Source organism: Pinus tabuliformis, chromosome 3_2 (genome assembly GCF_031772625.1).
Source record: "Pinus tabuliformis cultivar Carrire ecotype Pingquan chromosome 3_2, CPIR1, whole genome shotgun sequence".
NCBI classification, from domain to species: Eukaryota; Viridiplantae; Streptophyta; class Pinopsida; order Pinales; family Pinaceae; genus Pinus; species Pinus tabuliformis.
In genome coordinates this window covers 959,285,133-959,304,756 of record NC_142302.1, presented here as the reverse complement: position 1 = coordinate 959,304,756, position 19,624 = coordinate 959,285,133, and the positions used below count along the sequence as shown (strand labels likewise).

General features: G+C 37.7%; 2 pseudogenes; both read left to right on the top strand.

Moving 5' to 3' along the window:
- The first annotated feature begins 10,456 nt into the window (after nt 1-10,456).
- On the top strand, nt 10,457-12,065 carry LOC149183827 (U-box domain-containing protein 12 pseudogene; annotated as a pseudogene).
- Nucleotides 12,066-12,807: 742 nt separating this feature from the next.
- LOC149183826 (damage-control phosphatase At2g17340-like) lies at nt 12,808-18,494 on the top strand (annotated as a pseudogene).
- Nucleotides 18,495-19,624: the final 1,130 nt, after the last annotated feature.

The following is a 19,624-nucleotide window of genomic DNA, read 5'->3' as shown; positions in this document are numbered from 1 at the left end:
AACAAAACCAAAAAATCAAGAAAATGTGTTCCACGCCAGGAGCACTGAGATGACAATATGGGGGGAATCATGTTTTCCTCCCCTTTTTCTTCTCGACCTTGTGCCACTCTCCTTGGGACGGTATCGTGGGAACAAGTTGAAGTGGATTTTCATCACCAAGTCGGGGGTTTTCCTTATCAGAGTCAGAGGTGTCTGATGTATGCTGCCTTTTGGTTCCACTGATTTCCATTGTATCTGAAGTCTTTTCTGGTTGCGGTTCCATAGGCCCGTGTGGAGATTGCTTCTAAGTTTCTACTTGGTTGTTCTCATTTGGGATGGGTTCTTCCTCCTCATAATCTCCTTCCTCTTCTAGGTCTGGTGGGGGGAAATTCCAGCCCTTTTGTTGTTTGCTCATTTTATTCCTTCTTCAACTATATTTTTTTTTATTCTGGGCAAGCATTTTGAAGGTGTCCATTTTGCTGACATATTCTGCACCTGAATGCTGTATTTTCATAGTCTATTGTCTACAACCAATTGCAATCTTTGTGCTTCAACTGTATCCAGTTTGGTAATCCTTTACGAAGGTCAACTTCCACACAGATGCATGCAAAAGTAAAAATTCTTTCGTCCACTCATTGTTTATCCATTTAAATATATATGCCAATGGTATTGCCTATGCATGCAAGAAACCTTTTGTCCCAGAAATGTATAGGGAGATTATGTAGACGTACCCATACTAGCATCTTCGAAACAATGAAGGTGTTGGCATCAACATTCGGGAACCATGGAGTGATAAAGAGGCCTGAGGATCCCCAGAACCATGGTCCCTCCTGAATCACGAGATATCTAACCTCTGTTGATTGAAATTTGACTATAAAATACCCTTAGGAGCAGAGATGAATCTCACAATTTAGAGACCTATTTGTGAGTATCCAATGGAATATTTCAAAGGGTTTTGGCCAAAATCTATTGAAGCAACAAATGATGGCTTTCTTTTCATAACTATTACATACCTATCTATTGTTAATTCTGGTGTATAGTGTAGTTGCTCCACTATATATGGACAGGGTTCCATTCCGGCCTGCTTTGGAGCTGTTCTAGGTGATTTTCCCCTTGTAATATATGCTTGAAAGATATTACTTCACTTCTGTGCTGCTGATGTGAATCTAGATTGTGTTTTGTTTTGGATCCACTACCTCCCTCTATTTGTTTAGTTGAGTTGTTGGTTGTTGCACCTCCTCGTAGTCTCATATTGAGTATTATAGTAGATCTTGGCTTGATGTTGTAATCCTTAATAGATATGTACTCCTGTAGCATTCTGCCCCAGATATCAGATGTTTTTGTCCATTTGGGTAGCCAGTATGATTGGAAATTTTTTTCTTCAGATTTATAACACTGTCTGTAGCATGAACACAGATCAAGGTTGTTTTTCCCAAGGGGGTTTTAAAAAAAATTTGGAAATGATTAGGTTTTATCCCCTCGGAATTGGTACTGGCATGCAGGGGCTAGGAACCAGTTCGAGAGTCTTTACCCATCGCAAATGTGTCTTCGATTGCATCTACTCCAGTGGCCACTACGAAGGCAGTGGGATCTATACGCTCCAGATCATGGTACTCTTCTTATAGCTGTAGTGGTGAAACCACATTGTTCGTGTTCCTTATCCCCTTCTTGACAGTAGCCACATGTATAATGCTTTGCATAGATCCAGATTAAACATTCAGGTTGCCCCCGTGCCTTACGGCCCTCTCAGAGATCCGTGGACTCAGATTGGTATTGTATGCCTAGGCGTGCTTCTTTGCGGCTATCGTCTGATGCTTGATGATGTATACATGGTAGGCCAGGATGTTATGTCAGAAAAACCCTAGCTCATCCCTGTTCCGACTGCGTTTCTCAGTCCAAGATTTCAGAGCTGTGTGATCTTGGCGTATCTGTCTATTGTGAGCCGGATCAGTTAGATCAATGGCAGATCTGGGGTATTTGTGCCTTTTCGTAGTGGGAGTGAACAACCCAGCTCCTTGCAGCAGCCTTTTGGGGGCTGCAGTAGCAGATCTAGTGAATAGACCTGCAGATCCAACACTGACAGCGTCAAAAACCCCATTTCTTTTCTCCCATCTTTTATTGCTCATAGAAAATGACTTTTTGGCGCGTCGCTGGAGGTGGCTTGCTCCGACCCCTTCTGCAATGGGCATGGACGTTGTGATGTCTTTGGTTATTTCACGTTTCAAACCCTCCCATCCTCCATAGCCGAGATTCTTTGTAGATGTGGGCACGTGAGGGTTCATGGCGCAGGCCTGAGCACCATGCTCTGATTCCTCCCGGCTAGGGTTTCCTTTCCCTGCATCTTTCGAGTTGAGGCATTGGGTTGCAGAGTCAGCCATGGGTGTAGCGTGCAGAAGTTTTGTCCTCTCCGTGTCAAGTGAATTCAATTTTTCTTATAAATTATATCATCAATATTATAAAATATATTTTTAAGTTTAAAGTATAATTTAAAATTGATTTTTGCTTATTTAAGAACTCGTCTTTATTCAACGTAAGGAAACAGATTAAATATACCGTAATTAAAAGTTCAACATATATGACTTCTTCATAACGTTTTATATATAAACTCATTACTTCATTCTTTTTCATCAAGTTTATGTCACGGCGTTATGTTATATAATATCTATATATATAATTTCAATTTAATAATAAATCATATCTAAATTTAATAAAATAGAAATAATAAAACACTCTCTATATTGATTTAAATTTATTATTTATAATAAATATAAAAAAATAGTAGAGAGCGATGAGTTAAAGACTCATCAAAACACATAGTGAAGAAGATAAAGCTAAGCCTTATAATGAATAATTGATAATAAATTAGTATTATTAAAAATTGAATTTCTTATTGATACTAAATATCAAAAAATAGTAGAGACTGATATGAGTTAAAGACTCATCAATATATATAGTGAACAAGATAAAGCTAAACCTTAAAATGAATAATGGATAATAAATGAATATTATTAAAAGGGGTCTACTCGTCAACTTAAAATTATGAAGGGGAAAACTTTTTCATAAGAAAATTATTGCACAAAAAAATATATAAATATATAAATTGAAAATAATAATAAATATGTAGGTTTATTTATATGAATTTAAATTATTGTATATAAGTATGTAAAATTTTCAATAATGACTTATCGAAGGAAAATAGCATTAGTGGAATTTATTTTTGAAATAAAAATACAACGTTAAAGAGGTTTTTTATTGTCTTTATAGTATGAAAAAAAAATGTCTTACAACTGATACTTACACATCATCAAAATAACTATTTATATTGACTCTTTGCATTAAAATCACTTTTCATTAAATAAAATAAGATAGAAAAAATTTAAGATGTCAAATGAAGTTTTTTTTAGCGATGACTATTTTTTCACTGGTGCCATTGGGAGGAGTTCAATGATCAACACCACCAATATTGCAGTACGTAAAGGACTTTGTATTCCTAATTAAATAATTATTCCATACCTGGAACATCATAGTCTACTGGATTTTGAGTGTAATTACAAAATTACATTTATTTTAAGAATTTAATATTATCATTAATTACATAACATCAATCGGTTATTAATTTTGAGAATTAAGCTTTTCAAGTCATAAATGATTACTTTTAGACAAAACTCGAGGTCATAAACATGCCCCACTAGAGTGAAAACCCCCAATATTTTTTTAGGGGATGCCCAAAAGCACCCGATTTGGGAAAATATGATGCCCACATTTGATCTAGGAAGATATTAATTGCCACCCAATAATTCACCTCGCTCACAACATAGTTTCCTATTTTAGCAATTTTATATCTTTGGGAATTTTTAGGTCTTAAACTTTGAGAGTCATTTTGAGGCCCTAAATGATGTTTTTCTGGGTTAAAAGACCTGCAACTATTATATTTTCGGTCAATAGTTAGAAATTATACTCCCCGGATTTTCCTTTCCAATGGGCTATCATGCACACCAAATGACGATTATATGCCATATTTATGACCTCGTGAAGTTGATTCTACAAATTTCCCCATTAGGGCCCATAAGCCTTTGGCATTCATCTCCTAGGGTTAGCATTTTGTACTTTTATGGTTTTTTTACTACTTCTCTATGATAAGAAGGCCTTGAAACCTCATTGTAATATAGTTTAGCACGGCACATAGCTGTCACATTTCTTCTCAAAGATAAGTGACCACCATTCGAGCTAGTTTTCTTTCATTTTGCTTGTATATAGTTTTCAACAATTTCCATTATTTAAAGGAAGTCAAGTTTCATTATATCTCTATGTTTTTTGTTATTAAGATATATTTCATTTTGTTCCCTTCAAAAACATAGATCAGTGATATCACATTGGTCTTCGCTTTCTCTATTTTTCTATGCATGTTCCTGATGAGGTGAGGATATAAGTAGTTGGGACTCAAACTGCTTGAGCCCTTATACAACCATCCTCTCTGACCTTGAAAACCTCAAATGATAGAAGAAAAGAGATAATAGGGAGTAGGATGTCCTATTAAATCGTTCTTTGAAGAAGCCCTTGAGTGACAATGAAACGTGATGATGGATAATTTTTCCTAAATCCTTCAACAAATTCCAATAGGAATCACATCTTCATGAACTATTGACTTTAAAGGCATTGCCCCCTCTAAGATACAAGTTAATTTTGGTATTCTGATATTTTATGTTCAAATAGATGAAGATGCTCTCGACAAATGAATTTTTGTGTCCACAATATTTTCGACAAAGAAAATATTACCTTTGCACTCCTTAACACCACCCCTAATGCCAAGAATTGGTGGCAAACTTACTATGATAAAAGGGGTAGGAAATAATCCCCACTATTTGTAATCATACCCATTTGGGACCCTTTTAGAGATGTTGTTAAGGAACAATAATACCCTATTGGTAACTATGAAAATCAATAAATGAGATGGATAACACTAGAATAGGAAAGGGTCAAAGTAGAGCCAAAGTTGATATATTTTGCACCAAGCTAGGTATCAAAGACTCTAAGAAACATCTGGTGCTCAATTACTATGGTTTCCTTCATAGGTACGTCAGACAGAAATGGAGTTCCTAGCAGTCTCCATGCTGGGTGCAACATACATATATGCTATCAAATTTTAGCATAAATTCAAATGGAAGAAGCAAAACTTCAAATATGAAAACCCTTCATAGCAGAAATAGGGAAAGGGCATCAGAAAACCATAGAGAAAAGAACAAAGAAAGGAAGTACCAACACAATACAACCCATTGATGTCGCAAATGAAGAATGGTACTACGAAGAGGAAAAAAATCACATGAAAATGGTGTAAGTTCCATAAGAGCCCCACTCATAACACTAATGAATTACACACAATGCAATCATTGGTGGGCGAGCTAAAAGCTTCATAATTAGGCACAAGTTTTAACTCTAAAATAGAGCTAGATAAGATAAAATAGGTAAATGATATAGAAACCAATGCCAAAGTCTCCACCACCAAGGTCTAGCAATGTGAGTCTTAAGATCCAGAGGAAGATGAATGCCCCTTCCACTCACAAATGTGGGTGTAGGATCCCCCACTACATTTTATTGTTAGTAGCAGGAGTTCAAAGAACCTCATCTAAATAAATGCCATTAAGTGGTTTTTCCTATCGACAATGCCATACCTGCAGCCATACACCATTGGGTGCCTCAACCAAGGGTGAGATCTCAATGCCAACCAATAATTCCATCCATCCTATATTATTAATCCTTTCACAAATGAGGTGTCATGTGATGTTTCTCCCCTTGAGTTTTGTGATGTTCTATTAGGCCAACAATGTTTCTGGAAACAACATATTATGTATGACCATAGACATTGTAGTGTTATTATTACCTTGGGTAGACAAATATACAAAATACTAGAGATATCCCTACATACATCCATTACTTTCATTGCTACAAGGTAATGAAATAAGATCATCACCTAAACTAGGAAATTTGTCTTCCTCTTGATTCGATCTCAAAGCAGTGGGAATATTATGTCCACAACCATGGCCTCCACATAGGGCTCTTTCAAGCAGGAGTTGTAAGTGAATAATATCATGAAAGAGTATAGAGACATATTCTCCTCACCCACGCAAGTATCGATACACTATTAATTCATGTATTCAATCGAGCTAACCCCTGATGCACCACTACCCAATGGGCCAATCTATCATCACTCTCTCCAGGAAAATAAGGAAATGAAGCAACATAATTAGGAGCTACTCCAAAGAGTTCACATCCAACTAACTTCATCACCTTGTGGAATCCTAATTTTACTTGTGTAAAATAGATTTGGGAGATCATCACTTTGTATTAATTATCGATCCCTGACCAAAATCAAATTTGGGAATCAATACCAAATTCCTTGGATTGACAAGATCAAGCGTGTCACGTATTTTAATAAGATTTATTTTAAGTCTACCATCAAGTCCCAAAAAAACCAATTGGTGTGTGGAAGACTTATTTCAAGTCTAAGGAGGGTGCTTTTGAATGGTTGTTCATGCCTTTTGTTTGGTAATTTCCCTAGCAACTTTCATGAAGATGATGGATGATACCTTGTGGTGTTTCAAAAACTTGTTCATGGTGGTATATTTATATGATAACCTCATCTTTAACAAGATTTGGGAAGAAATCCTACAACATATTTAGCAAGTCCTCAACATATTGTGACAAAACAAAATATTTGGTAACTTGGAAAATTTATTTTCCAACATGGACAAGGTCCAATACCTAGGCTACATTAGTGATGAGCAAGGAGTTCATTTGGATCCAACAAACATCCATGTGATTCAATATTTTCTGACCGTGGTCACCATAATAGATCTTCGCAACTTCTTGGGCCTTGCTAAATTCTACCGAAGATTCATGATAAGGTTCTCTTATATTGCTTAGCACTCAATTCAAGTAACCAGTGGTAGAGAAGAAGAAAATACTTTTTTGGATTCAATAAGAATATATAACATTTGATGAGATGGAATACAACCTTTGGTTCACACCATTCCTCACCGTATCATACCTCTAGTAACCATTTGAGAACTACATATATTCCTCTAAATATGTTATTGGTGCAATACTCATTCAACAAGGACACTCGATGGCTTATCATAGTGAAACACTCTCTCATATTATTCATAGATATCCCACCTATGATAAGGAGATGTATTCTATCGCGCAGGACTACTGATAATGGAAACATTATATTCTAGGGAAGTATATGATCATCCACACCAATCAAAACCTCTTCAATTTATTTAGACACAAGGGAAGTTACAAAATGATCACCATATCAAAATGGTCCTCATAGCTACAACATTTCATTTTTGCACCAAATACGAGAAAGGTAGAAAATTCATGTGCGGAAGATACTTTTGTATGGCTACAACTATACAATAGTGACTCATAATCCACTACCACATACCATATGTTAATGGCAGGAAAGCAAGTTCCACACTTCAACCTCAAGGATGTAGTGTTATACCAACTGCGATGCCTTTATGTTCCTTTAAGCAAGCTTGCCATGATGATCTATGAGTAACATTATAGTTTAGTATCAGGGAACTTTGGTGTGTAGGAAAGAGTGCTAACACTACAAAAGTATTTCTATTGGTCAAAACATTGAGAGGATGTTGGCAAGAATATCAGGTCCTACACTTCTTATGCCATTACCTAACAAACCATTAAGAAACAAGGCTTGTATGCCCCTCTGCCTAATTCACTGGGCCTTAAGAATTCAACTTGATGGATTATATGTATGGAATTCCTTTTTTAAAGTATAGTATTGACTATGTGTTTGTGACCTTTGATATATTTTTGAAGATGCCCATTTTGACTACCTAGAAGAAGAGTATAACAATAGAGTCACCGCCAATATTTCCTTCAAAAGGGTATGGATACATTTGCAGACCCCATAGACCATGATATTAAATAAGGATAGAAGGTTCCTAACCACATTATAGGTGATCCTTCACTCATTTTCGGATTTACAACTCACCAAACCAACTACCTTCCAAGCCCAGACTAATGGCCAGACAGAGGTCATCAAGAACATTATCATGCATATTTTGTGCATGTACAACTCAAATATTCCATGCATATGGGATTAGAGTCTCCCCTATGCTTAGCACAAATATAACAGAGCTCTCAATAGCTCAATTGGCCACAACCACATTTTGTTAGGCATCAAATTTCAACCATCCAGTCCCATCAATGTTGTACTTCCCTTTACAACTACCCAAGCCAAATATGGACATGTTTAATATTAAGCCTACAAAGATACGATGTTTATTGAATGGATTTAGCACAACCAAAACTAGGTTCATAATATCTTGGAAAGAGACAATTCTAAGTACAAACAATTCCATGACCAACACCAGGTGCCACACAAGTTTCAGGTGGGAGACAAGATTAGGTTAAATTCATAGAAGGAACACATTATAGGGTCCCATCAAAAGAAGTGGATTCATTAATATAGACCTTACACCATCTCCAATGGTGTGGGGGACAACAATTTTGAACTAACTATACCCCATTCCTTGGCCTACATCGAAACTTTAGTGTTGATCGCCCTCAACTATACTATCCACCATTATTGGACACATCAGAAATTGCAAATCAACTGACACTGATAGAGCTCAACCCACATTGCATTGAACATGCCATGGTTGATCAAGTCCTGGACACAAAACTTAAGAGCACTCATCAACAAACTACCAAAATTTATTATGTTGCCAAAATAGGCTAGCTTATGCACCAAGGCAAGTGGCTCATGAGGGACCAAATTCAGCACAAGTTTAACCATCTACTGGAGGCACTCAATGTAATGGAGACACTCAACACAATGAGGACCATTGATTCCTAAGGGGGGAGGACTGATCTAAGTGTATATCGATGTCCAACCTCTTATTCCACCTAACTCATAGAATAATTTATTATTTTGAAGTAGAGTTTCCTACTTTGGTAGTTTTTTATTTTTGGGAGTTTCCAAGTCCCAAATTTGCATAGTCTTTTTGAGGTCCTATATGGTGTATTTTTGTGAAAATAGATCAAGATTGGACATATTCATTATTGACATGCACAAATTCTATTCCTTGGATAGAAATTTAAAGACATGATATCATTTGCGCCAAACAGAAATCATATGCCAAAGTTATGACCCTTGGAAGTTGACATTCCAACTTACCCCATCAGGTTTAATAAACCTTTGACGCTTCAACTCCTAGTGTAAGGTTTTTGGATGTATATGGTATTCCTATTGCTTATTCATGATAAAAATGCATATGATTCTCACTATAATAAATTTCAGGAAGGCACGTAGTAGTCACATCTCCTCTCAGAGATATGCTTCCAACATTTAAGCTAGTTTTTTTCATTCTACTTGTATACAATTTTGAACATTTCCCATTATTTAGTTGAAGTTAACTTTAATTGTATCTCTATGGCTTGGTTTAGTAATCTGTCTTTCATTTCATTGCCTCCATAAACTTGAATCAACATTAGGGTAACATTTCCCTCCATTTCCATGGAAAGTTTTCTCAAGCCTCTCAACATCCTGAGAGCATTGAAAAAGTGAGTATCAGCCTTCAAAAGTGGGAAACTCACCTTGCAAAACACACATTTTATGTATATATCATTTAGTTAACTTTCTATATGACTATTATTATCTTATATAATACATTAAATTATTGTGTTCAGTAATACATCAAAATATACTCATTTTAACTCCTGACCTTCCAAGTCATTAAAGGGGTTGAATCTCTAAAGATGGAGACTTGTTTTTGAATGCAAAACTAAAAATTTACAACTTAAAATATTTTATTCCTCGTAAATTAGAACTTAAAACTTAAGGTAATTCTATTTTATCTTTAATAATATTATTTACATTTATATAAATTTCTTATTTTGACATTTTTTCTTTCACATGTTTTAGTATATTTTTAACTTAATTGTTTAATGTGATATACATAGCTTATATATATATATATATATATATATATATATATATATATATATATATATATATATATATATATATATATAATTAAAAAAAACTTATTAATTAAATTTAATAAGTTTTTATATACTTATTAATTATATGTTATGAAATACTATGCTTATGAATAATTATTATTTTAATTTATTTTAATATCACATATATTTTTATAAAATATATTTATCTTTATTTTTATTAATAAAGAGTTACAAAATAAAATAAAATTCAATTCAATTTATTCATTTATTATTATTATTTTTTGTATATTTTTAGTTAGCTTATGTTTCATTATTATTTGTCTAATACTTCAAATTTTGAATATACCACATTTTCCATATTGAACCAAAAATTTAAATATTTATGCTCATTTATCAACACTACACTATGCTAAAACACCATTCTTTGATATAAAACTAAAATAATAATAATATATTTATGGACACTGCACTATAGTAAGACATGTCCTTAAGGTAAAAATAAAATGATAATAATTACACTCAAGGTGTTTTCATTGTGGGGTTTGGTTGGGCAAACACTATTCATTCCCATCAATCCCAATAATCTATTGTTCTTGTTCTATCTAGTGAAAATATAACACATGTACATATTTTTCAAATATTTTTATGTGCGGGGTGGAGAAGAAATAGGCTTTGTTGTCTTCCATGTTCAGGGGGGTGTTGTACTCTCCACTTTAGATAAAGGACAACATGCATGGTGGGCATATACAGATACACACTTGGCAGATGCAAGCAGGCTAACTAGGGTTTGAATCACTCAATAGTGACAACAGACCCCAGTGACATTAGAGCCCACAAAACCTCATACTAATCATAGGTTAAGGTCCAACAAAAGCTGAAGAAGTCATAGGTCAAGGAAATCGGGCCGCTTGAAGAAGGATCAAGGAGACAAAAGAAGAAACTATTTCTTGTGGTGGTCTCTAGCTCTCCTATTATTCTTGATGAATTTTGTTGTCTGAATTCCCTCGAGCTAATGAAAGATCTTGTTATTGTGCCTACAAAAGAGACATATGAATGGGCTTGCATACATAAACGGATAGATTCCAGACATAGAAATTGTCCTAAAACATAACATATTTTTCCACATGTAGTTTTGACACCTAAGTATGTATTGCAAAGTGTGATTGTACAATGGTGTGAAACTAATGGTGTTGAACTACTAAAGAGATTGTTGTCTAGAAAAAATGGAAAGGCATGTGGATCTATGGTTGATAACTTTGGTGACCGAGAGACTATGGATGTTCTTCTGCAAAAGTTGTTGAGTGGGACTCCTGAAGACGAAAGAGTAGCAACATCTTCTAGCCAAAAAAATGGATATAACAAGATTTTTATTGCAGAGGTTTGAGCCATTCCTTTGTTAGTTAATATGTTGTCCAAACCGTATCCTAGAACACAAGAGAATGTTTTGACAATTCTTCTTAACTTGTACATTTATTAAAACAACAAGGGTGCAATAGTTATCGCTCGGGAAATTCCTCCTATTGTTGAGGTTCTCAACGTTGGTAGCATTGAAGCAAGAGAAAATGTTGTAACTTTGTTTAGTTTGTTAGTTGTTGATGAGAACAAGATAACCATTGGTTCATATGGTGGACTTTGGTTGGCTTGATTTGTGAGGGGATCTAGAGAGGCCAGAAAGATGTTGCCACATCACTCTTTAATTTATCAATCTCTGAAGGTAACAAGGAAAGGGTTGTGAGAGCTAGTGTTCTGTCCCCATTGATGCATTTTCTAGTAAATCCTAGTGCAAGGATGGTTGATCAAGAGCCTGCTATACTAGCAATTCTTGCAAGTCATTAAGAGGGTAAAATAACTATCTGCAATGTTTATGCAATCCAAATATTGGTATAATTAATTAGAGATGGCTCACCTCGAAACCGAGAAAATGTAGCTGCTATTTTTCTTGCACTATGTACAAGTCATCCATGACATCTTATTGCAGCCTGATAACTTTGAGCTTATGAACCATTGTTAGATTCACAGAAAGGGCTAAGTGCAAGGCTGATTCATTATTATAGCACATCAATGGATCAGAGCAATCTCCAAGTAGTTGATTACAATATTTGGAGTAGACAAGCAATCAAGCATTGGTTAGCTCATTTGTGAATTCCTTTTTGGTATGGTGGTCAAAGATCCTCTCCTTGTGGTTTTATTGTATATTTATTAGAAAATTCAAACTTGTGTCATATCCATAAGGTGAAATACTCCAATTTCTTTTGAAATGAGGATGTAGCGATGTGTGGAGAGTCATATTCTTTTGTTATATGTGAAGCCTATGTGGTGTGGTTAAAATTGTTAAAACACGACATACTTTTGGAAAATCAGGATTTTTCTTAGTTAAAAAGATAGATTATTTCTCTCTTTTGTTTACAATCCTTTATCAGTACTGGGTTTGATTGATCATTCATTGAAGATGCGATTTGGAATGCCGACATTTCCTTTACTTGCAACACCCATTCAATTGACATACAAACCCAACATAGTTCCTTTGATGGTTCAAATGTGCTTTATTATCCCCTCCCTATTCAATCCATCATTCACTCTCATTCTTCCTTCGCCATTAGGAAATTATGACTGGAAGTTCATAAAATTTCGTTGCATCATAGTTTGCTACTAACCAGATGAAGTAAATTGCAATAGAGTTGCAGTGCCTCAGGCCGCGAAAGGTGGAAAATTGAAATTCCAGGGAAGTGAAAGAGGTTCAAACCCATATTGTAGTGAAGTTGGATTTTCATTCAAAGTTGGCTCTATAAAATTTCTTTGTTCCTAATGTCTTGTAACATTATGCAGATCATCATGAGAGGCAATCGAGGTGTCTTTATTCGGACTAAAATAAGCGCCATTGAAGCTTGTATGAGTGATGGTGGAAAAACAAATACGTGTTGTGGTCATTGAATGGACTATTCTGGTAGTATTGTAGATAACCCATATGTTCTGAAGAGCCATTCAATGGTCTGGCTGTCAGACTTATGGGGAATTTTTTTAGTTAGTTAGACAATTTGTAATATACATTTTGTGGGTATTCAAACTCTTCTATCACATTCATCCTTTTCTCACTTATGCTTACATTTTGTGGTTGGTGACAGGCCTATATTCATCATCGTGTGATTTGGGTCAACAATGAGAACCTCATCGGGCAAGGAAAACTTATGAGGATCTCCATCCATCTCTAACTATTGGATCAACCATTCCATGGTTCTTTCCATCATGTTTGAATCCATGCTTGTGGTGAGCTCAAATAACCACTCTAGTTGAGCTCACTTTGATTGACATCTTCACGAAGTCCATCGCCTTCTTTAGGAAACATGTATAGCTAGATGACTCTGTTTCAAATACCCAGGCTATAGCAGCTAAGTTTTCAAAGAGGAATGGAAAAATATTGGATGAATTACAGGAAGCTCCCAAAATCCACGGAAGGCCACTTCATTGTGTATTTTTGTGCAGACCACTTGGTTGTAACCCTTTTTGATAGCACTGAAGATGGCGGGAAGTGTTTAGAAAAATTGATAAGGGGAATATTTGCATGCAATATTTTTTATTCGGGTCCTACAAATCTTGTTGAAGTGCTCAAAAGGGATGGCATGTCCTTTTTGGCTAGATGTGCAAACTTACTACCTTGACCACTGGTCATTAATGACTTGGAAACATTCAAGCCACGTTTGATGAGGAAGTCTTAGAAAAAGGTTGTCATGTTTGTGGATAATGAAGATCTTGTAGTAGGGATATTACTTTCCGCAAAAGAGTTGCTTTGACGAGGTACACTGTTGGTTTTAGCTGCTAATGATTTACCATCCATTATCGATGTTACTTAGTCTAAATGGGTGAAAATTGTCTCAAAAGTCAAAGAGATGAAAAATGGGAGGGAATATATTATTGGGGTAGATGCAAAGAACCATTTTATTGTAAATTCTCGCACTGATTTATGTATTTCTTCAGCTTGCATATTGATCAAAGCATGCTAATCGGGTTGTTTTGGAGGGTAGTCTTTCAACCACTTATAGCGAGGTGCGGCACCACCAAACACTTTATTTTGACCAATATTTATGTTCATGGACTATGCCTTAACATTCAATACTTAGTTTATTTTACTTTATCAAGTATTAAGATTAGCCTTTATACTAATGAACACCCATACACATTCATTATCGACACAAATTAATAGACATACACAATTGCAACAATATAAGGGGAGGGGGAACTCCTTGATATGAGTCTGCTCGATTCAATATATTTTCACTTTTATAAAAATACAAGTATTACCTTGGAAACCCCAAGTTTCATACTTAGAAAAATTTCCAACCTTTTATCCTTGCCACTGAGTTCCCACCTCGTGCACACCTTGCACAGTGGTCACCTTCACAATTCACACTTGGTCGTTTTTCCAACTTGTCAAATCATGTGCACGGGCACCTTCACTGGGTACCACCTCGTGCACAACTTGGTTGGGCAAACATGCCTTCGTGCAGCCCTCCACCCAGCTTGTCTTCACCTAAGTCACCAACTCATTGGGCGGGTTCACCTTCGTCCGGCCCTCCACTAAAACTCATTCAACACGAGCGGGCACGCCTTCGTGCGGCCCTCCACCTTAACTCGTTCAACATGGGCGGGTGTACCTTCGTGCGGCCCTCCACTCGAACTTGTTCAACATGGGCGGGCACACCTTCGTGCGATCCTCCACTCGAACTCATTCGACCCATTCACCGAACTCATTCCACTCGTTCACCAAAATCATGCAAGCTTTTGTGTCTGTCTGCATGAATTCCCTACGGTTTTGTGCCTACTACTCCTGCTCCTCACACTTCACCTACGAACTTGTTTGACGAGCGAATTTTCGATTTTTTCCGTCCTCCCAACTCACACTATGAATATATATGGTGGGTGGGCGAGTTATGCCACCCAGCTGACTCATTTCACTCACCCGAACGACATGCCCATGCATTGTAAACTTGTCCAGGATGTGGGTCGGCTCACCTAGCTCATGGGACCGCCCCTTCCTTTGCTCGTTTGTTTACAACTTTAACATGATCGACCCGTGGGTAGCTCGCCTAGCTTGCCACACCATATAAACACACAACCAACTCTCCTCCATGTGTATTTTACACATCGCATTCCTGTCATTTGGCCGTAGGTCATTTGCCTTTGCACGAAGAAGTTCGTCCTGATGTCGCATGGACCGCAGGTCCTTACATCCTCCTCCACCTGAAGTCATTGTCGTCCTCAACAATATACCATCCTGGCAACCACCTGCCACCAAGATAATCATATCCGAACAATCTTATCCATGATATCACCTAGTCCATATAATGCAAACATCCCTGCAACATATGTAAAATGACTAACTCCACCATGTGTCGTCCCATCCTGTAATCTGTCGTCAAGATACTCCAACACAATGCCAACACACCTCTACACACCGATACCCCTCATGACATGAACTATTTGGGTAGATAATCCAACCATCACGTCCAACCCATAAGAATGCACATCCTTATGTCATCATCAGTCTTTCTCTAACTTCTGCTACATCTCGGACTCATCAAGAATATTCTCTAATTCCCATGGTCAGGTCCATGGAATCTCCATCCCATCCACAACATTTGCATATAGCCCATGGTCTTGTTATATAAGAGTGTACAACCTCTCCATCGGCTCATCCACATATCTCCATGTCACAATAGCATTTGCACAACATCCTAGCCTCAGTATTCCCCATAGGATGCCCATGAGTGACACCTCTACACATGCCCTTGCATATTGTCCGTGCATAAACCGCCATACTCCCTGTCTCCAACCGGATTTCCACGACTCTAGTTGCCCATGATATCCACTCGAAGTAGACTTCATCTCATCATCTGGTCATCTTCATCCAAGTTTGCAATCTGTCATAAAGAAGCCTTTCCCCAAGGCCCCTTACTAAGTTGGTGCAGCCCCCTCCAATCAAGGTCCCTGCACCAACCTATTTCCAAGGTTGTCTACCAACAAAGGAGGGCTAGGAAGTTTCCTCCCTGACTCTCATCCACCCATGTATCAGATTGGTGCTGTGTTCTCAAGTATCTGTGCACAACCTCAATCTCTTCACATGTACACCCAAGCTCTCCAAGCTTACCCTTTGTCAACTGAAAGTCATATATGCCCATAGCATACCTGCAAAACTCCATTATTCCAGCTCGATATCCACCTGCATAATCTTCTCCAACCACTGCTTCTGAAGTAGTACTCGGACTCCCTTCATTTACAACTCCATCGTGAAGATTTTTAGTAGAAGATGTCTCTGCCAAGTGCTTTAAGATTCATGAGATTGACCTCTCACTTGCTTCCTTCTTCCTCGCTCTTGCAACGAAGTCAATCAACTTCCCTTCCTTCATTGTTTGAGTCATACTCCCAAGTCCTCTTTGCTCCACATCCTCATGCTTCACATTCGGATCATTGGGATACAAAGTCATAAAATTCATCCTTGGTCTATACCCCAAGCAACTCCTTCTATTCATCAGAACGAACATAGTCCTTCCTTCAGTTGTGATCAAGAGAATGTCCCTGTCCACCATTGGTATGGCTTGTGCAAACTTCATGAAATCTTGCCCCAACACCATAGAATGATTATCCATGTCCACAATCCTCAATTCCAACTTCCCAAACCATGAGCCCACTATCACCTGAGTGTTCTCCATCATACGAGTAACAGCCTTCATGGTAGAGTTGACTTCTTTGAAAGCACTCCACTCTTTCTCCATCTCAGCATTCATCCCAAAAGACTTTGTTGCCTTCTTGCTTAAGGAGCTATGAGTAGCCCTCGTATCCACCAAAGCTACAAATCTCTTGCCTTTCATGGTCACCTGCACAAAACTTAGCTTCAAGGAATCACCTCCTTCTGTCGGCTTTATCTTGTGTCTTACATCAGCAACCTTCTTCAAGAATTCAGCCTCAAAAGTGTCCATTGGCTTGTGCTCCAATTTGAAATTCCTGCTAAGGTACTTCACTTCCTTGCTTGGTTCTTCTAAGCAATTTGATCCTGGCTCAGCTTGATTTCCTTCAAGCTTGTCCTCCATCGCGTCCTGCTCAAGTGAACCAACCAAGTTCCCATTGGCTACTTCCATAGATCTAAGCTTCCGAACATCTTTTGGATTGTCACCATAGTTAGTCCCCAGCCTATCAATGTAGTTGAGCTCATCCTGCTCAATTACAACAACCTTCTTACCAAGAAGCTTCTTCTTTATCTCCTCCTCAACCTACTTGATTTTGGTCTCCACCATCGCACTCTTCTTCCTTAGTCGAGCTCTTTCATCCAAGAGCCCTTGAAGACCAAGACCATTATGTCGGATCTCCTAATCAAGTTTCCTAAGTTCACCATCCACCGTACTTCCGCATTGGTCCTTGAGTTCTTCAAGTTCTTTCCTTAGTTCCGAATAGCTTTCTTGAATCTTCATATTCTCGACCTTCATCGAAACCCAGTCAGAACCTCATCTACTCACTTTCTCCAACACTTTGTATCAGAAGACTTCACTTGCATTATGGTTAGATTCACCTACCATAGGTTCTTCTACCATTCTTGCCATTCAGCCTTCTTCACCATTCACCAGGTACATGCACAATTGAACCAGCCCTTGATTCCACTTGTCAGTGAGATCAACTTCCTTCACTTGTACTTCACCTGTCACCACTGTCACTTCACCAAGTTTTCTGCAAACTTGTCCCAGCTTCTGCAGAACTTGAACTCCCTTCCAAGTCTCTAGCCTTGCTCTGATACCAACTGTCATGCCCCTACACTAGCGGTAGTCTTTCAACCACTTATAGCGAGGTGCAACACCACTAAACACTTTTTTTTCACCAATACTTATGTTCATGGACTATGCCATAACATTCAATACTTAGTTTATTTTTCTTTACCAAGTATTAAGATTAGTCTTTATACTAATGAACACCCATACACAATCATTATCCATAGCAATTAACACACATACACAATTGCAACAGTATAACAGGAGGGGTAACTCCCTGATATGAGTCTGCCCAATTCAATATATTGTCACTTTTATAAAAATACAAGTATTACCTTGGAAACCCCAAGCTTCATACTTGGACAAATTTCCAACCTTGTGTCCTTGCCACAGAGTTCCCACCTCGTGCACACCTTGCACGGTGGTGATCTTCACAATCCACAGTTAGTCATTTTTCCAACTTGCCAACTCATGTGCGCAGGCGCTCTCACCGGGTACCCACCTCGTACACGACCTGGTTGGGCGGGCGCGTCTTCGTGCAGCCCTCCACCCAACTTGTCTTTATCCGAGTCACCAACTAGTCGGGCGGGCATGCCTTCGTGTGACCCTCCACCCGAACTCGTTCAACATGGGCGAGCAGGCCTTCGTGTGGCCCTCCACCCGAACTCGTTCAACACGGGCGGGAGCACCTTTGTGCGGCCCTCCACCCAAACACGTTCAACAAGGGCGGGCGCACCTTCGTGTAGTCCTCCACCCGAACTCGTTTGAGCCATTCACCAAACTTGTTCAACTCGTTCACCGAACTAGTGCAAGCTTCCATGTCTATCTGCCTGGCGGGCGGGCACATGAACGCCCTCTGGTTCTGCGCCTACTATGCCTGCTCCTCGCACTTCACCTCCAAACTCGTTTGATGATCGAATGTTTGATTATGTCCATCCTCCCAACTCGTACCACGAATATATATGGTGGGTGGGCGAGTCGTGCCACCCAGCCGACTCGTTTTACTCGCTCGACCGACATGCCCATGCATTGTAAACTCGTTCAGGATGTGGGTCGACCCACCCAGCTCATGGGACCGCCCCTTGCTTTGCTCGCCCGTTTACAACTTTAACACAGTCGGCCCACGGGTAGCTCGCCTAGCTTGCCCCGCCATATAAACACACAACCAACTCTACTCCACGTGTATTTTACACATCGCATTCCTGTCATTTGGCCGCAGCTCGTTTGTCTTTGCACGAAGAAGTTCATCCTGCCTATCACATGGACCGTAGGTCCTTACAGTATGGGTTGTGAGATTGATACCAATCTCTAACCGTAGTTCAAATCATAGTTACCAAATTTGAATTCAGATTCGAATTCGATTGATATGATAAAATATTTTTAATTCAAAAAAAATTTAGTAATATATATAATTATTTTTTGAAATATATATTTCTCTTCATATAAATGTGATACCTTCGATTCATTTTCCTCGTCATTTTAATATTTAAATAATCTTATAATTATAAATAATATAAAAATGGTTAAACGCAATTAAAATATAATAATTATATATAATATAAAATTTCTAAAACAAAATTGAAAAAAAATAGCACTACCTTCCTACCTTCAAAATTTCTCTTGATTTCAAAACATAAATATATTCCTAATCAAATACACACACTTGTAGTGTTCAAATTCTTTCATTCACTATTGTTGGGAATTTCGAGGCATTCAAAACAAAAACAAAATAGAAATTATAAAAACGAAAATTTTAAATTAATAATATAGCCTTCCAACTTATTTCCTTCTATTTGCATGCATGAATATGCAAGCACCCTTATCTATTGTGTTCAGACAAGCTTTCTAAATCGATTAGAATACTAACTGCTGTCAAATGGATCGAATTTCCTTCTACT